The sequence below is a fragment of the Octopus sinensis genome, linkage group LG17 (genome assembly GCF_006345805.1).
Source record: "Octopus sinensis linkage group LG17, ASM634580v1, whole genome shotgun sequence".
NCBI lineage: Eukaryota > Metazoa > Mollusca > Cephalopoda > Octopoda > Octopodidae > Octopus > Octopus sinensis.
Window position 1 is genome coordinate 20,806,747 of NC_043013.1, and position 18,714 is coordinate 20,825,460.

The following is an 18,714-nucleotide window of genomic DNA, read 5'->3' on the forward strand; positions in this document are numbered from 1 at the left end:
TTATTGCTTATATATTTTTTACACACAATTTTTCTGTATTCTACCTTCCAACCTGTATTTTTGCCCTCAGGCCTGTTTTTTTCTTGTGTGTGTGCGCATATAGAAGTATGTATGATCCTTTTTATGCGTCCGCGTGTGTGTGCGTATATAGACGTGTGTGTGTGCCTGCATACGGATATATACGTATCTAGACGTGGTTTACTCTTTGTATACTCCCTTGTGCCTTTTTCTGCATTGTTACCCTTAACCCTGTTTTTCGGGTGCTTGTGCGTATATAGACGTGTGTATGGACCTTTGTGGTGCGTGTGTGTGTGTGTGGGTTTGTATGTATACACATATACATTTGGCGAAGGATGAGAATGAGAATGTGTACGTTTTTAAGTGAGGGTGGAGGAATGTATACTTTTAGGAGTACGAACGTGGGTGTGCCGGCGCACATGTGTAGGTATGAACAGGTGCGCTTACGCGAATACTAAGAACTTTTTACCCCCTTACCTTACTTAGCGGTCATTCGAATAGCTCTTTTGTCTTAATAACTGTCAATTACAGAGTAATTTCCCTTTGTATAACGGTCATTTTTCACAGCTTTTTTCCGATGGCCGAATAACTGAAGAGATAGCGGCGTGGATTTCCATCTCGGCATCCGAAACTCGGAGTTTTATCATGGTTCCCGAATAATTGTCACGTATTACATTTACAGATAAATTCCTCTATTTACATAATATCGAGGTCTCTTTCATTCTTTTGTTGTCTTACCATTTTTATGAATATATATATATATATATATATATATATATATTTAGAGAGAGAGAGGAGAGAGAGAGAGAGAGAAAGAAAGAAAGAGAGAAATATCGATATTTCTAATTCTGTCTAAAGGAGACTACGGCCGCAGTACTAGGTATTAATCGTTATCGCGAAGCTGACATGGCTGTCTACAAAAATAGGACGAATGCTGCCGTTGATTAGCTGCAACAGGCCATCGCCTTTAGCTATGTGACATACAACCTGTGTTCCTTACAACCTTCGAACAGAGGAGACCATCTGCTCTTTGCTGGTTCCACAACCATAGACTAGTTTCGATGTATTTGCCCCTTACCAATGTACAGTAGCCGAACCCAGCAGGCGTCGCTGTTGACTGTTCGAAGGTTTATTTATTTATATTCAATGGAACACATCCAGTGGTTTTCAAAAATAGAAATATTATTATTTCTGAATCTCTCTAGAGGAGAGCACGGTAGTCGTACTGGGTATTACTAATTATCACCAAACAAACAAGGCAGTCGAGAAAAATAGGACAAATGCTGCCGTTGATTAGCTCCAAGAGGCCATCGCATCTAGATAGCTATGTGACACACAAACTTGTGTCCATTATAACTTTCGAACAAGGGGAACTGTTGACCTAACCTGTTCGAAGGTTGTAGTGGACACATGTTTTTGTGCCACATAGCTAGCTAGAAGCGATGGCCTCTTGGAGCTAATCAATGGCAGCATTCACCTATTTTTCTGGACTGCCATATTACCTGGACTGCGATAACTATTAATATGTGTGTGTGCATGTGTGTGCACATACATACATACATACATACATACATATACATACATACATACATACACGTGAATATGCTTGTCCAAATCCCAACGAAAGACTTCTAGGCTACAAACTCGCTCTTATGCGCGCATACGCACACATGTTTATGAAGATTATTATTATTGAGAAAAAACTTTCAATCGGTTTTAATGAATATAAAGTTGTATTTCGGTAAAAAAAAAGTAGGTTTACTTTTTATTCTCCTTCGTTAGAATTTTTTCGTTAAAACACTATTCTTTATGAGAGTAGATTGATATGTAAAGTAAAAATATTTCAACTTTTATAACTCATAAAAGATACAAAAAAAATTCTACCTTCTTCGAAGGGGAAAAATATTTAAATAAGTTTACAATAATAGATTTAATTAATCTAAAATATTTAATGCATTGGGAGATTTCAGTTGGATTTTTTTTCTTTTTTTTTTTTTTGGAAACTTTATCATTTATATTACCTTAATTAGAATTTCACACATATTTTGAAATGCCATATTTTTTAAGATTCTTAAAATAATAATAATAATAATAATAATAATAATAATAATTAATAATAATAATAATAATAATAATAATAATAATAATGATGATGAGGATGATGATAATGATAATAATAATAATAATATTAATAATAATAATAATATTAATAATAATAATAATAACAATAATAATAATAATAATAATAATAACAATAATAATAATAATAATAATAATAATAATAATAATAATAATAATGATGATGATGATGATAATAATAATAATGAAATAATGATAATAATAATTTTTTTCACCACAGCAGGAGGTTTTATATTATTTAAGCATAATACTCGCTAAATGAAGTATTATATTATAGCAGCTACACAGACATCATGACGGAAACTGAAAACCTAAATCATTGGAAATATATGATCAAGGATTGATTAGGGGATGTTAAACTGTAATTATTACAGAGTTAATTAATCAATGTTGATTTTGTTGTCCCCGAACAGTTTTGAACAAAGGTTTATCATCCGAGCTGAGACCATTCCGCTTCTATGCGACATAATGTATCTAGGACTCCATAACGCAATGTCTTCTGGTTATTTAAGAAAGGAGGTTTTAAATTTAAGGGGATTCGGTTATTATTTCAAATAAACTGACACACCATATCAGAATATTCACGTTGTCTCATTTAGAACTATACTTCAATGAGGTTTACGATAAATGTTTTCACCTGTTAAACAGTGACAAGTTCTATACGGCTGTCATTATCCTACGTTTCACAGAGCTGAGACTCGCTCATCTTGTGTCTCAAACTGTTTTAGGTCAGCGCTCCCTATCACTGAGCAGTGATTTTCAAATAGCATCAGCCCACACACGCCTACTAAAAATTTGTAAATTATTTTAAACAAACGCCAAACACTATTTTGTGCAGTGGTATTTTATCCATATATTTTTGTATTATTGCATCCACATACCTCTTATTAGATATTTACATTGACAAATGCCGCCAATGTTAAATTTTTGAATTAATAACTACAGAGAGTTCATTCTTTTAAATAGCTTTTATTGGGCACTATTGTGTACTTAGCACTCTACTGTATGGAAGTGTGACTTGAACGCCATACACACGCCAAATATCTTTCACCTGCACTGCCTCCGGAAAAATCCTTGACATCAAATGGAAGAATCATGTCCCCAACAAAGATGTCCTCAATCAAGCAGGAATACAAAGCATGTTTGCACTCCTCACACAAAGATGTATGAGATGGCTTGGACATGTTAGCCGTATGGAAGATGGCAGAATCCCCAAGGACATACTCTACGGAGAGCTTGCTAGGGGCACTAGGTCTGTGGGAAGACTGTTCTTACGATACAAGGATGTTTGCAAAAGGGACATGAATGCCTGCAACATCTATATTACCAACTGGGAAGCAGTTGCCAGCAACCGTGGAGATTGCGACATACCGTAAAAGAGGGAACACAAAGAACTGACAGAGTGAGAGAGGAGTAATGGAAAGACAAGAAATGACGTCAACAAGAAAGTATGACATTACAACCAGCCAGGCAAAGTCTTCCCTACATTTGCGGCACCTGCCAGAGGGAGTGTTTGTCCAGAATAGGTCATGAAATGTAAAAGCCGGACTAGATTAATTTATGCGCAACTCCATAGTCTCCCGACACAAAAAGGGTGCCAACAACAACAGTCATTTCACTGCGGTAATGCTGGAGCACTGCCTTTAGGACTTATTCTTGTATGCTTAGTGCTTATTCTATCTGTCTTCTTTGCCGAACCACTAAGTTACGGGTACGTAAACATACCAACATCTGTTGTCAAGCGATAGTGGGGGATAACACAGAAACAAATACGTACTCACACATACACACACACACACACACACACACATATATATATTATATATATATATATATATATATATATATATACGGCGGTGAATCAGCATGGCCGCAGCTCTGAGCTGAAACTAGAGAAAAAAAAATATATGTATATATATGTATAATATGCATATATATTTATACATATAAACATTCATGTAGATAGATAGATAGATAGATAGATAGATAGATAGATAAATGGATAGATAGTTGTATAGATGTATTTGTAAGCATGTCTTTATTATTGTTGCCATTATTATTATTATTATTATTATTATTATTATTATTATTATTATTAATATTATTATTATTATTATTATTATTATTATTATTATTATTATTATGTTCGTCATGCAAGCTAACCAGTTGAACCTTAAAAAATCTGTAATATAAAATAAATTATGACAGCCTCATTAATCAAACAAGGCAGTTACATTGAAATATTTGTTTACCTCGAGCCAGCTTTATTCAGATATCAACTGACATTAAAGTTGAATGTAAAATGAATGTACTTGAAGACAAAAAATGACACAGTAACGGAGGGCGTTACTATATTTAGTGTGTTACACAGTGTGATATCTGTTCGTATCTTTGGTACTTATCGGGTAAAAGAAATCCTCAAAGAAAAATTACAGACATTTTTAAAATCAGATGCCACCATATTGTACAGGGAATAAATTTTACTTTTATTTTGTGCTTTATAGCATGTGGGATTAAATATTCAAGCGCATCTATATGTCTATGCATATATATAGATATATATATATATATATATATATATATATAATATATAGATATATAGATAGATAGATAGATAGATAGATAGATAGATAGATAGATAGATAGATAGATGAAGTTATAGATATAGTATATATACACACACACACATATATATATAGGACTGAGAGAGAGAGAGAGAGAGAGAGAGAGAGAGACATACATACATACACACATGCACATGACCAGATAAAAGTCCTTCACACGACACACACAGTTATTGGTACAACACACACACAGGTACATTTGTGTGTGTATGAGCCTCGTAATGTTATGCTAACGTGTGTGCATATCCATGTAAGTGTTTGTGAGCGTGTTTATGTGCGTTGTGTATATGTACGTCTGTGTGTGTTTGCGTTATTAGGTATGGGAGCAAAAACATATATTTCCAGACGTGAACCAATCCTATCTTTTAGTCTTGCAAATATTATTCCAAAACCATTTCAGAGTTGTCTACAGCCAGACAAATATTCAAAGCAAATAATTCGCTTTAATGATGTGAGAATGGTGATCCCGAGAGACACAGTTGGAGTAACTATGAAAGCTTAAATAATACGTACTACCTTCCTTTAACAGATAGTGTTCTAATACAACTGACGATTTTCATTTTTAATCCACCTGGGCCTGATTCAATGCTTCTTAAAAATATACGAAAGCCGTTCCCTTGCATTCAGTTCTCTAAATCTATGTCTTTGTTCCATTGCAAAAGTCAGTTATTATTACTTACCAATCAGTGGGCAGTTCGAATTTCTGTAGTACAGAGAGATAGTGATGTTATTTAGTCCCAGGAAAACTAACATGTAGCAAATGTGATCGTCCCAGTCTTTTTTTAATTTGCATAACCCAGAAACACATTATCTAGCATGTTTTTCTTATGATGACAGGAGTTGATAGGATGGAGAATTAGCTGCTATTTCCAGTTCTTGCATGTCAAGCAAACACATTGTTATGTTGCAATACTACACAGAGGCTGTGTGAGCTACGAAATCCTTGTCGCCACTGTTATGTCGCAAGTTCGGATGACCTCTACTCAACTCCTACTCTGCTCCTCTGCTCTCAGCTGTGTCCTGACGTCTAGACTTCTCCCGTTATATCTACGTATTGGGCTAGCCTACTTCATCAATTGGGGGCGTCCAGACAGCACACATAGAAGCTCCGTAACTTTTTATGTAAGTTGTAATGTTTTGTTAAATAAAACCAATGGGTGCAAGTTTAAGTTTGATATAGATATTTACCAAGCAGAACCTAGAAATATCTGAATCCTAAACTCTAAATTCTTCATCAATTGGTGCAGCCTAGAGGTTCAGAATCCCCAAGAACAATTCCAAATCCATTAGGGTAATACAGTCTGGAAGTAGAAATATCAGCTAGAAGAACTATCAAAACCGAGCGGGTATCGAAGTAGAAAACCTAACAAGTATTACGAATGCCTTTATATGAATAATAGTGTAATAAGTTCATATCATTACGGCTGTTTCGAATGGTTGATGACTGCTCTATATAAAACTGCAAATTATGCAAGCAGTTGCAATGTTAAGACAATATTTTAAGTATATGAAATAAAGTATCAACTTCCACGGATTATTATCACAAGCCACAGCATTCTCTTCAGGAGATTAAGGGCAAATATATATGTGTGTGTGTGTGTGTATGTACGTATATATGTATGTATGTATGCATGTATGTATGTATGCATGTATGTATGTATGTATGTGTGTGCGTGTGCATGTATGTATGCATGTATGTATTGTATGTATGTATGTATGTATGTATGTGTGTGCGTGTGCATGTATGTATGTATGTATGTATCCATGTGTGTATGGATATATATGTGTGTGTATATATGTACGTATATATGTATGTATGTATGTATGCATGTATGTATGTATGTATGTATGTATGCATGTATGTATGTATGTATGTATGTATGTATGTATGTGTGTGCGTGTGTATGTATGTATGCATGTATCCATGTGTGTATGGATATATATGTGTGTGTACTTGTCAATGCTTCTATGCGCATATGTCTTTATGTGTTTGTATATGCAAACATGTCTATACGTTATATATGCATATAAGGGTAAAAATATGAATGTTTTTGCTGCTGGTTTATTATATAAAAGCATTTACACTGTAATTGAAAACCTCTCAATGCTTTTGTATGTGTAATCGTATTTGTATATGGCTTATACTTGCCTGTATAAAAAAGCATACACACACCACACACACACAACACACACACATATATATATATTATATATATATATATATATATATATAATATATATAAGTGTTGCCATTATGGGGTAAATCTATCCGATTAGGCAATATCTTTGCCTGACGTTTGATTCTTATATTCCATCACTACTCTAGATTTTTAATTCCTTTGTCTCTCTCCTCTCTCTCTCTCTCTCTCTCTCTCTCACTTTATCCCTCTCTCTCTCACCCTCTCTCTCTCTCTCTCTCTCTCTTCAACAACTTCAGCCTCTATATGAACCCTAAGCCAGAGGTACCTTAAGCTCTTCGTATAGACTTGATCAACTAGGCTTTCTAATACTATTACTTCCAATGTAATTCCCGTTGTTATTTGATCACTATGTTCTTGACTACATTCAATTTGTCTGTGTTTACATTCTGCCAATTCACCATTTCTAAATATCTTTTATCTTCGTTTCATGTTTTCTTTTTTCTTTTTCTGGTTTTACTCATTGGTTCCAACCACTCTCTTGAAAGATTGTTGCTATCAGGTTTAAAGATTTTACTAAACGTCCGTTTTTTTTTGGGGCTGTATTGCTTCTTATTTTCAATTTCCCTCATGTCCCTCTCTAAGTGATGTTTTATGGTACTTCTGTAATTTTTCAGAATACTATAAGGAAGCTGCTTAATTTTTTTGAGCTTTTGTTACATGACTTCGTATTCCATCCATCTAAATATCTTCCTAACTGTCTAATCATTCCACCGTAATTACAAGTACAGCTTTCCTTACAAGTAAACACTTATTTGTACTGCCAATTATTTACAAATATCAACTAAAATAACGTTCTCATTGTCATCCGTTGTTATAAACGATTCCACTAAGTTATTGTTTCTTTCACTGATTTATTCCATTTCTCATCAGCTTACAAGGTAATTCTAGGAAGGCTGATAATTACAGTTCGCAGGCAGCATGAATTTTGCGACTAGCTTTAAATTAAACTTTGTCGCTTTTGAACTCTTATTGAGTTATACATGTTATTGGCCATTTTCTAAACTTGAGATTATTCTAGGTCTCTCAGAATTCTCTGTATCTTTCTTTTGACCAGAGTCGATAAAACATAAGCTTCAATTTGTGGCATATAGCCAATAGATTCGTGAGGTGGTTAGGTCGATTACATCGAGCACAGAGCTCAAATTATACTTATTTTATCGACCCCGAAGGATAAAATTCCAAGTCGACCGCGGTGCAATTAGAACTCAGAAATACCCATTTCTTTACTACCCACAAGGGGCTAAACACAGAGAGGACAAACAAGGACAGACAAACGGATTAGGTCGATTATATCAACCGCAGTGCGTAACTGGTACTTACTTAATCGACCCCGAAAGGATGAAAGGCAAAGTCGACCTCGACGGAATTTGAACTCAGAACGTAACGGCAGACGAAATACGGCTACGCATTTCGCCCGGAGTGCTAACGTTTCCGCCAGTTCGCCGCCAGGCATTTTGCCCGGCGTGCTAACGATTCTAATGATTCACCGCCTTCAGAGCCACTAAAGTATTAAACATGTTCGATAAAATATAGAACGCGCCCAGGTGTTGATTAGCAGAATTGCTAATGTTGCGATATTTGTTCTGGGGCTCTATGATCTGAGTTCCTTTGCATATGCAGTGGTGGCACGCCACATGGCCCTTTGACTTTCATTTGGAAGACATCGTTGGTGTGGAGAGACATGCAGCTACCTATATCAGTAACTGCCTGTCTTCAGTAACAAAAATTGCTCAAGTGTGCAACTTCGACAGCAATTTTCTGGGTGAATATACATCGCCAGTCGTGAGTGATTGAGGTGTTCAAATAGGAGAGAACTAATAAAATTACAAAACCAGTAGAGTGTTGGACTCAGTGTATAACAGCATACTGTTTGAGTTCAAACCTGGGTGAAACTAGCATTTTTTCCAGTCCTTCAAATGAATGGGTGATGATGATCTATAAACTATACACTACACAAGAATTCACAAAAGAAAAGTGGTGCCAAACACCAAAACTTAAGACGTCTTAAGGCGAAAGTCTATTGTAATCAAAGACAATCACGCGCGGGTACACGCACACACACACACACACATATATATATATCTATATATATATTCTATATATTATAAAATTTATATTGTTTTTTCGTTTTTTGATTTGTTTGCAAAGATCTTTATTGAGTCCGTTAACAGTAAGAATAAGTGGAATTTGTACCGGTGAGTGTGTTTAATTAAAAGGCACAAAAAGAAAATTAATCCCCTCCGACACAACAGAGTATTCTATATATATAATATATATAGTATATTATTATATATATTATATATATATATATTATATATATATATTCTATATATATATATATATCTATATATATAATATATATATATCTATCTATATATATATATATAAGTAACTCGGAACTATGAGTATAATTTATTTATTCGAGAAAACGTGTCAGTCATCGGCAAAAGGTTTAAAAGTACAGTTTGTCTGCAAATTATTTCACATCTAACTACTTCATCAGAATTTAGAGATGAAAAAATGTCTAAAGTAATTCTCGCTAACAGCGTAATTCAATGAAACTAGATTTGTTACATAAAAGTTACTAGACAAATCAAATTTGATAGCTATGTAGGAGGTATTCGCTCTCTCCATATTTATGTGTGTGGATGTGTGTGTGCGTGTGTGTGTGGTGTCTGTCTGTTTGTCTGTGTATATACACACCAGATCGAACAATTTAGGCGAAAAACGTGAAGCTAGAGTGTTCAATTCGAACTTTTGTTAGAAAGCGAAAGTGACTTCTAAGAAAGCCATTGCGGTCATATGTTTTAACTAAATTCAGCCTATATACGAGGATTTAAATTGAGATTAATAACGCTTTTAACTTAGAAACATAGCCATCTAGTTTTGTGAAGGAGCCTACATGAGACGGAGATCCCGAAAAGACCCACGAAGACAGACCCTCCTCTCTTGACCAAATCATTGAAAATAATGTTGCCGATCCGTGTATTAAAACCCAGATGCAGATTAATAACGCGCATGTTTTCTTTAGACGAAGCTTTAGTAAACCTTCACTATGAACTTAGCTGTGTGATCTGTACAGCCCTCAAGAACTAAAATACTAACCATTTCATCATTATATTAAATGTTAAAATGACAACGATAACGGATACAAATGCACCTTCTATAACATTTGTAAGCAATAGGCACACTCATTTTCTCATATTCATTTTAATAATTAAAGATTATATTTTAATTTAACATTAATTTACAGTTTCATAACTGATCAAAGTATCATATTCATCTGCTTAAATACTTGCTCTTTCTCCAACTCTCTCTCTCTCTCTCTCACTCTCTCTCTCTATCTATCTATCTGTCTATCTCTTCCATTTTCTCTCTCTGTCCCACTCTTTTTCAAGTCTCTCTCACGCAAAATTCGCGATAATTTTATTATATCAAAGACCTCAAAGATTAATAGAAAAGATCAATATAAATTAATAATATATTTTATACTCAATCTAAAATAAAAATAGCTGAAGGCAAATATATTTTAAAAAATATATAATAATGTTCTTGGACACATATTTTATTCTAGCTGCTGGATGTATATGAAGACATGGGTAGAACCTTTTTCAATTGGAGAATATTTACATTTCTTGTCTCACATTGTCCTGTTGAATATAACTTATTAATGCTATAGATTCGATAACAGGTCTATTCATACTTCATACATTCTTACAGATTTGACCGTGCTCTGCATACACTCTACGCATTACCATATATTCATGCTGACATGTATATATATAAAAGTTTATATTCAAGTAATTTATATAAACGCTATATGTTCCCGCTAATAAATAGACGTGTGTGTGTGTGTGTAAAACAGGAACATATATTATTTATAAGTTACATCAAAATGAATTTATATATTATATACATACATATATATGATAATATATGTATGTATGTATATATATATATATATATATATATATATATATATATATATATATACATACATACATATATATATCCATATGTATATATATTATATGTATGTATATATATATATGCATATATATATATATCCATATATATATATATGTATGTATATATAGATATATATAAATATACACACTCATTTATAGAATTTGTGTAAGTATTATATACTTGACCAAATGTTGATGCTTTAAACCAGACATTGAGGTTAAATTTCAGGGGTACTCTACTTACACGCACAGTACTTTTGAGTGGCTCAACTTAAAGATATATTAAGTACAGTATAAATAGGGTATTTTACTGATGAGCTTTTACAAGCTTAAAGGAGAAAAAACGAGCTGCAGTAATAACGGAGTTCTCCAGTAAACACAAGGTATCTGTAATTCTCCTGTAAACAAACATAATAGTGAGTAAATATGGTATTGTGACAATTATAAAGATGTTTTATTCTCATCTATAGTATCGGCATCAGTCACACTTACTACAGATCTATATTATATACTCAATCAATTCAGTTTCGTATTTCTAGTAAATTTAATATAGGTTATATATATAAACAGTTCGATTAAGCTCTAAATGGCAAAAAGCTCATAGAACGAACCTTTTTAGGAATGCTTAGGTTTCTACCAAAGATGTTGAGTGACAGTGCCACTTCTTTCATTTGTTCACTTGCTTGTGTACGTGTGTATGTGTCTGTGTGTGAGAGAGAGAGAGAGAGAGACAGACAGACAGACAGACAGACAGAGACAGAGAGAAAGTAGGGTGTATGATAATGAATTTATAAGTTTTATGCCACGAGCCCTGGAAAAATATATTTACATCTGCATGGTAAGGCTAAATATCTTTCAAATATAAAGTTTCGCTGAAATCCAGCGAGATCATTTTCACCACTAAATAAACTTTCCTAGTCATCTGGGTAAACTGATACCATCCTTCGGACCATTTTCGTCTTTTCTCACTCTGTAATTGAATGTTGCACATCAATTTCTTCGTTATCATCAGCCGAAAGATATTCATTTTCTACATTCATACAAACCAGTTGAATTATATCACTTGAACACTTTCAAAAGGTCGCTTCTTTTCTTTATTCGGTCTGTGTATCAAAGATCTGTTCCCAAGTGGCCAGCAATGCTACTTTCATGCATATTATTTCCCATCTTGTACAGCTACTCCAATTCATGCTTATCATCTTACTAAAAGTCTTATTGATATCCATAACTTATGGTTCCAAAGCACTACTAAACTCAGCAGAAATTACAGACATGTTAGTGCTTTGTTATCTATCGTTACCTTATGTTCTATGAATTAACCGGAATGAATGTGTTCTAGAACTGTTTTTAATGTATAGGCAGCTACGAGGACAGATACATAATATTTATATTGTACGTATGTATATATATACATATAGATATATATATATGTATATATATATATATATATATATATTATATATATATATATATCTATATATATATATATATATAAATAGGTGAATGAATTATCCTATGTTTATCGTCAGCAGGAAAAATTCGTTTTTTAACCGAAACCTGGGTTAGCGAAGAAACACGGTTGAGGCGACCTGTCCAACGGTAGAAACCCCAGGTTCATGTGCAGAAATTGTGTGTTGTATATGAATAAATGAAAGAATGTCGAGAGTAAAGGAATGTTGTTAACATCTTGTTCGACTCCATTCTTTCATTTATTCATATATATATATATATTATATATATATATATATATATATACAATAAAAATGGTAAATAATTTTCCTGTGGTTTTTCATGTAACCAACAATTATTTACCGGTAAATTTCGGTATGTAAATATGACAAAATAATTGTCAAGACCTTTGTAAGGTTCAGTATATAGTAAAGAAAAATAAGTTGGCTAGCAGCAAGCTGTTTCGCCTCATACCGAAGGAATTAGAAATGGCAGTCAAAGACCGTTTTTTCCATTTCTATAAGTGGAGATTCCAAAAACGAAGGCCCTTGCGGTGTGGCAAATATACGAATTCAGTCACTTACCGTTAATAGCGAACACGGTGTTTCTGGATCACAAACAGGGGAGTTTGAATTCCGTCATCAGCACTATATTCGTTAGCTTTATCAAATGCCACCAGCCCTCACTTCTGACTCAGCGACATCAGATAGTGGGGGGAAGAGCGCAGATGTTAAAACCAAGTAACGACTGGGAACGTAAATTTTCCCTCCAAAATTCTGCCATGCGCGCCTTCTGGGTAATCGTAATGGAATGAGGAATCCACATGGTAATACAATAAAAATGGTAAATAATTTTCCTGTGGTTTTTCATGTAACCAACAATTATTTACCGGTAAATTTCGGTATGTAAATACGACAAAATAATTGTCAAGACCTTTGTCAAGTGGAGGGCCTTCGTTTTTGGAATCTCCACTTACAGAAATGGAAAAAACGGTCTTTGACTGCCATTTCTAATTCCTTCGGTATGAGGCGAAACAGCTTGCTGCTAGCCAACTTATTTTTCTTTATTTTTCTTTACTATATATATATATATATAGGGAGAGTCTATGAAAAAAAAAAACAAGAAGACAGGTGGTGTACAAAACAAACAGATGTATTAGTATAACGCTCAGGAATAGAAAAAGTCTTTTACGTTTCGAGCCTACGGTCTTCTATAGAAAGAGATACAGAAAAACAGGGAGAGAAATAAGGAGAGAAAAAAAGAGAGAAAAAAGGAGAGAAAAAGGAGAGAGAAAAGGAGAGAAAAAAGTGTGTAGTGGCTTACGTTCTATCATGGCATCTGACTCGGAATATATATATATATACATATATATATATATACGTACGAAAGTGTATGTATATGTCTATGTACACACATGTAAATTTATATAGATTTGATAAATCAGTAGGAAGCTATATTCCGACATTTTCACAATATTCTAGTTTAATATATTTCATCACAGCAAATTAAATTGTACGCAATGTTTAAATTTGTGTGTATATTTGTATGTGCGTGTGTGTGTGTATCAATATATATGTGTCTATGTGTGTGCTTATATATGTGTGTGTGTGAATGTATGTGTGTGTGTTTGTGGTAGTATGTATTTATGTATATATGTGAGCGTGTTAGTTTATGTATATGAGTATGTGTGTGTTGGTATCTACGAACATATATATCTCTATCTACACACGCACACCACACTCACGAACAAATGCGATATAAAATATATTGTATTTTTTTAATTTGTTATACTCAAATATATTATACGAGGATGTTCTAAAAAAACATGAAAACTTATAAAGAGGTCTCCTCCATTACCGATGCATCAAATTAATATAAATTTATGTGTGTAAATGTGTGTGTGTGTGTGTACGTGGATCTACAAACACACACGCACACAATCACACATACACACACACACACAGATACCGACATACATGTATAGATATATCTAGAAATACACTCTAACTACAACGTCTAATATACCAAAACAATTTTTCTATATACGTGTATTTATAGCAAAATGTTGTTGCTACTATGGCATCTGTTTGTGTCGTTGCAGGGAAAGCATTCCAATTTTCTGGTCGATTCGAAGCAAGCCAGTGTCAAACGACGTCTCGACATATTTATTGATCTTTATTAATCTGTCTATAACGGATATGGATTCCAAGAGCTTAAGGTGAATCACAGGTAGGTTAATGAATTTATATCATGAATTAACAAAAAATAAATGAAACAATATTCATCAAGCTATGAGTTGTGTATCTGCATACCTTTGCGTATGTGTGTGTGCGTGTATGTGTGTGCGTGTGTGTGTGTGTGTGTGTGTGTGTGTGTGTGTGGTGTGTGTGTGTGTGTGATAACACTGCTTAGAAGCACAAAAGAAGTATTCACTACATCAGGAGGGCTGTTATATACTTCGTCTGGCTGACCAATTAACGTTGTGAAGATGTTCGATTACTAATGCGGAGGTCTCAGTTTCGATTCCACAGCATGGCAAGTGTATTTTATCATACATTTGGGTCATCCCAGGCCTTGGAAGTAAAAACGCGTCGAAAGAACGTGTGAAATAATCCATCAGGTGAACTGTCCTTGTCACTGCATCCTAGTTACTAACTTGATTTCCCGTAAAAAGTATGTTCAGATATCCCTTTACAATTTTTCATAGATATACATAATTACACACACATGCCTGCAATCCGTGTATGTGTGTGTACTTGTGTGCGTCAGAAAGAGAGAGAGAGAGAGAGAGAGAGAGCGTGTATGTATATAATCATAAAATCAGAAGATATGAGAGGTGAATGCAAGTTTATTATTTCTATAGGGCTTCCATAGGGTTACAATCGTTTCGTAAACTTCTCAATGTATTATTACTAATGTTAGCATCCCAGATAATAGATATAAGTTATATCAATTTGCATATCTAATATTATATAATACAATGTATACGACATAAGATGTAAAATAGAGAAAATTAATTGCTCACACTTTTCGGAACATCATGAACTATTCAGGATTCAACTCTTTTTATACACAATATATGGAATGCAATAATTGTAAGTGTTCAGTTTAAATAGTAATACAGTAAGACGATTACGAAACGGCGGTAGCAATATGGATATCATATGGAAATAATAGATCTATATTCACCTGTCATACCTCTTAAGTTTATGACTATTATTTACTCCGCATGGAAATACTACTAGTATATTTTGATTCTGGTTTTTTACTACATGGACAAGATAAGTTTCATTGTATTTTAATTACTATGTGAAGTGATACCGATTTCTTATGGGCGTGCTTATTGTGAGTACAGCTTTAGTCTTTGAATGCAACTCTATTAATATAATGTCTGAGAGTGTATGTGTTGTGTGGGAGCATCCAGTCAATTTGTGGCAAGAATATCACTATCTAATTCAAGAAATTGATTTAATAACATAATGCATCTTTGCTTACGAATTTAGACTCTTTCTTTTTATTGCTTTTACAATGTGAAAAATAACGAAAATTGGAAAACTGTTGAAAAAGAAAACGTCACAGAAAAATTCAGATAAAATCTTTCACTGTGGTAAAATTTCATCTCTCTCAATTTCTTTTTTCCTATATTTTACCAAACACATTAAATCTTTTTAAAAAATTACGCAGTATAACACACAAAGAATAGACATGGTTATATAAATAAAACATTTGAGTTAATAAAACTTAAACTAAGATTAACTCAGACATATTTAGGCCAGTATTGACCGAAGGCATTTCGAACTTAACAGCAGAGTCTGGTGCGGTATTGGGTCGTCCCATAAATAATGCGTTTTCATTTATACTTCTTTTATTTTTAAAAATGAAGATAAACAAAGTTCTTTTTAAATCTAAAATATACTCTCCTTTATTTTCTATAATGCTCTTCCATCTATCTGGCAGACTTGCAATGTTCCTCTTCCAAAATTCACTTGTCGGTGACGAAAATTAATCTTCCACTGCCGTTCTAAACTCGTCTACAGAATTTTAAATTTCGACGTCCAAATGATTTTGAAAACTGCGGCATAACTGATAATCAGATGGGGCAATGTCCGACGAATGGGGTGGGTAGGGTATCGTTTTCCATTCAAACTGCTCCATCTTTTGGATCGTTATTCTCGCTCTATGTGGCCAAGCATTATCCTGATGGAAGAACACCTTTCGTTTTGAAACAAAAGATGGTCGTTCTTCTCGCGCTGAATTAAGCCGCTCAAGCTGCTTGCAGTAGATCTCCCTTGTTATCGTTTATTCTGGGTTTAAAAGTTCAAAGTGGACTCAACCATTCATATACCATCAAACAAATAACATCACCTTGTGAGAGAAAACCTTCTTCAGCCTGGGGTGTCAGTGATTCTCCGTTCCCTACCTACACTCTTGGGTTCTTGACATTTTCCTAGAGAACCCTCACTATTCTCTCCAAAAAAGGTTCATTCGTGAGACGTGAGAGCAAAGAAGAGCAAACGTTAACTCTCTGTGCGCGATTAGACTCGGAAAATTTGTGAGGGACATTGACCCAATTTGCAGACTTATTCCGATGGCACGTTGGTGTCGATAAATGGTTGGATAACCAAATCCAAGCTTCTCAGCTAGCTTCTCAACAGTTACGATGGGATTTTGTTCCACCAGAGTTTGCAGGACGTCCTCAAGGAGCTCTACAGATCTTCCTGGATGAGGCTCGTCTCCTAGGCTATTGTTTTCTGCTCAGATTTTCTGGAACCACCGTTGACTCTGGCTTACGTTTATTGTCCGAACCCCATAGGTTGCATTACTATTTCTCGCACTTTCCGTTGCATTGTTGCCTTTATTGAACTCATAAAGCAAAATATGCCGAATATGTTCCTTTGTCATTTCCATTATAGCTTTAAAAAAGTAACTGTAAAAATCGACTTGCACTAAGAATAAGTACACGGTAAAATTACTAACTGCTTTCATAGTAAGTTCATGCAGGTAGTTTATCCCGTCCCCCTCCGACTTTTAGTTCATGCAATTGAAAAAACCGCATTTTTATGGCCTGACCTAATACTGAGAGTTATGATCCTCATATTTTGAATCACTATAGTCTATAGTGAGGAAATGTTGTTACCCCAAACGTATCATTGTGCAGGAAGTAGAGAGTTTGTTGGGTACTCCTTGGATAAATTTTCCTCGATACCGTTTGAAGGTAACGGGGTCTTTTTCAGGATAATGCTAAATAATGGTAGGCCGTTTGAGTATGTATAATTGTGGTATCTAGTTTGAGTAAGGAACTTATTGGTATTAGGTATCAGCCTTGGGTAGTTTTTAAACCTTGACATTGAGGGGTTAATTTTAGTATATTCTGCGAATGATCCAAACTGATGGCTGTGCTGAAGGTAATAGAACGTAATCTTTTTCTTCTGAATAGCCATCATCTGTAATATAACGAATGTGCTTGTACATATTTCTGTCTTTCGTTGCGTCTTGCAACTTTTATTAGAGTTGGTTTCCTCTCTTATGACAAATATATACACTCTGTCTCATGGAAAACATATCTATGCTTGCTATTTTTATAATGCCCTGATATGTTCAAATTTCTGGTAACGCTTCGAGCCATTCTCATTCACAAAATTGTTTTAAGCAAGATCTATGGTTTTGATGTAGGAGTTACTCTCATTTTTTCTTTCTTATAACTATGGAATCGGCATCTTCAAATTGTTTACGTTGCATAAGAAATGAATGTAGCTATGACGCTCTCCATTTCCGTGCGTTAAAACATTGCCGGTTTCTTAGGTAGGATTTGCATTGGGGGTGGTAAACTTCATTGCCAAACATACATAAATGTGTTGCAACTGCACACCTTCAGGCGCGCACGCACACACACATGCACAAACACACATACACACATGCACACACACTGATATATATATATATATATATATATATATATATATATCTATATATATATATATATATATATATATATATATATATATATATATATATTATATATATATATATATATATATATATAGAGAGAGAGAGAGAGAGATTCAAATGAATATGGTACTTAAGTCAGATGCACCACAATTTTGTACGGTGTTATCCATAAAAATCCATGGGGTGATTATAATCAAAGTAAGCAACAAGAATATCTTCGGATATATATATAGATATATATATATGGAAGATAGAGGGGAGAGAGAAAAAGAGAGAGTGTGTGAAAAAGTAATGTAGCTAGGGAAACGTACAAACGATGGTATCAGAAAATGTAAGAACGTGCTGTAGTGTTCCTTACGCACGTGA

At 34.1% G+C, this 18,714-nt stretch overlaps 1 long non-coding RNA gene across 2 annotated transcripts in view; it reads left to right on the plus strand.

Annotated features, from left to right (window-relative positions):
• The window catches only part of LOC118766741, a 430,300-nt gene that overhangs the window by 139,696 nt on the left and 271,890 nt on the right, over positions 1–18,714 (plus strand). For both annotated transcript variants that reach the window (XR_005002648.1, XR_005002647.1), the window contains one exon: positions 14,501–14,628. This is a non-coding gene — a long non-coding RNA (uncharacterized LOC118766741). The remainder of the gene's footprint in view (positions 1–14,500; positions 14,629–18,714) is intronic.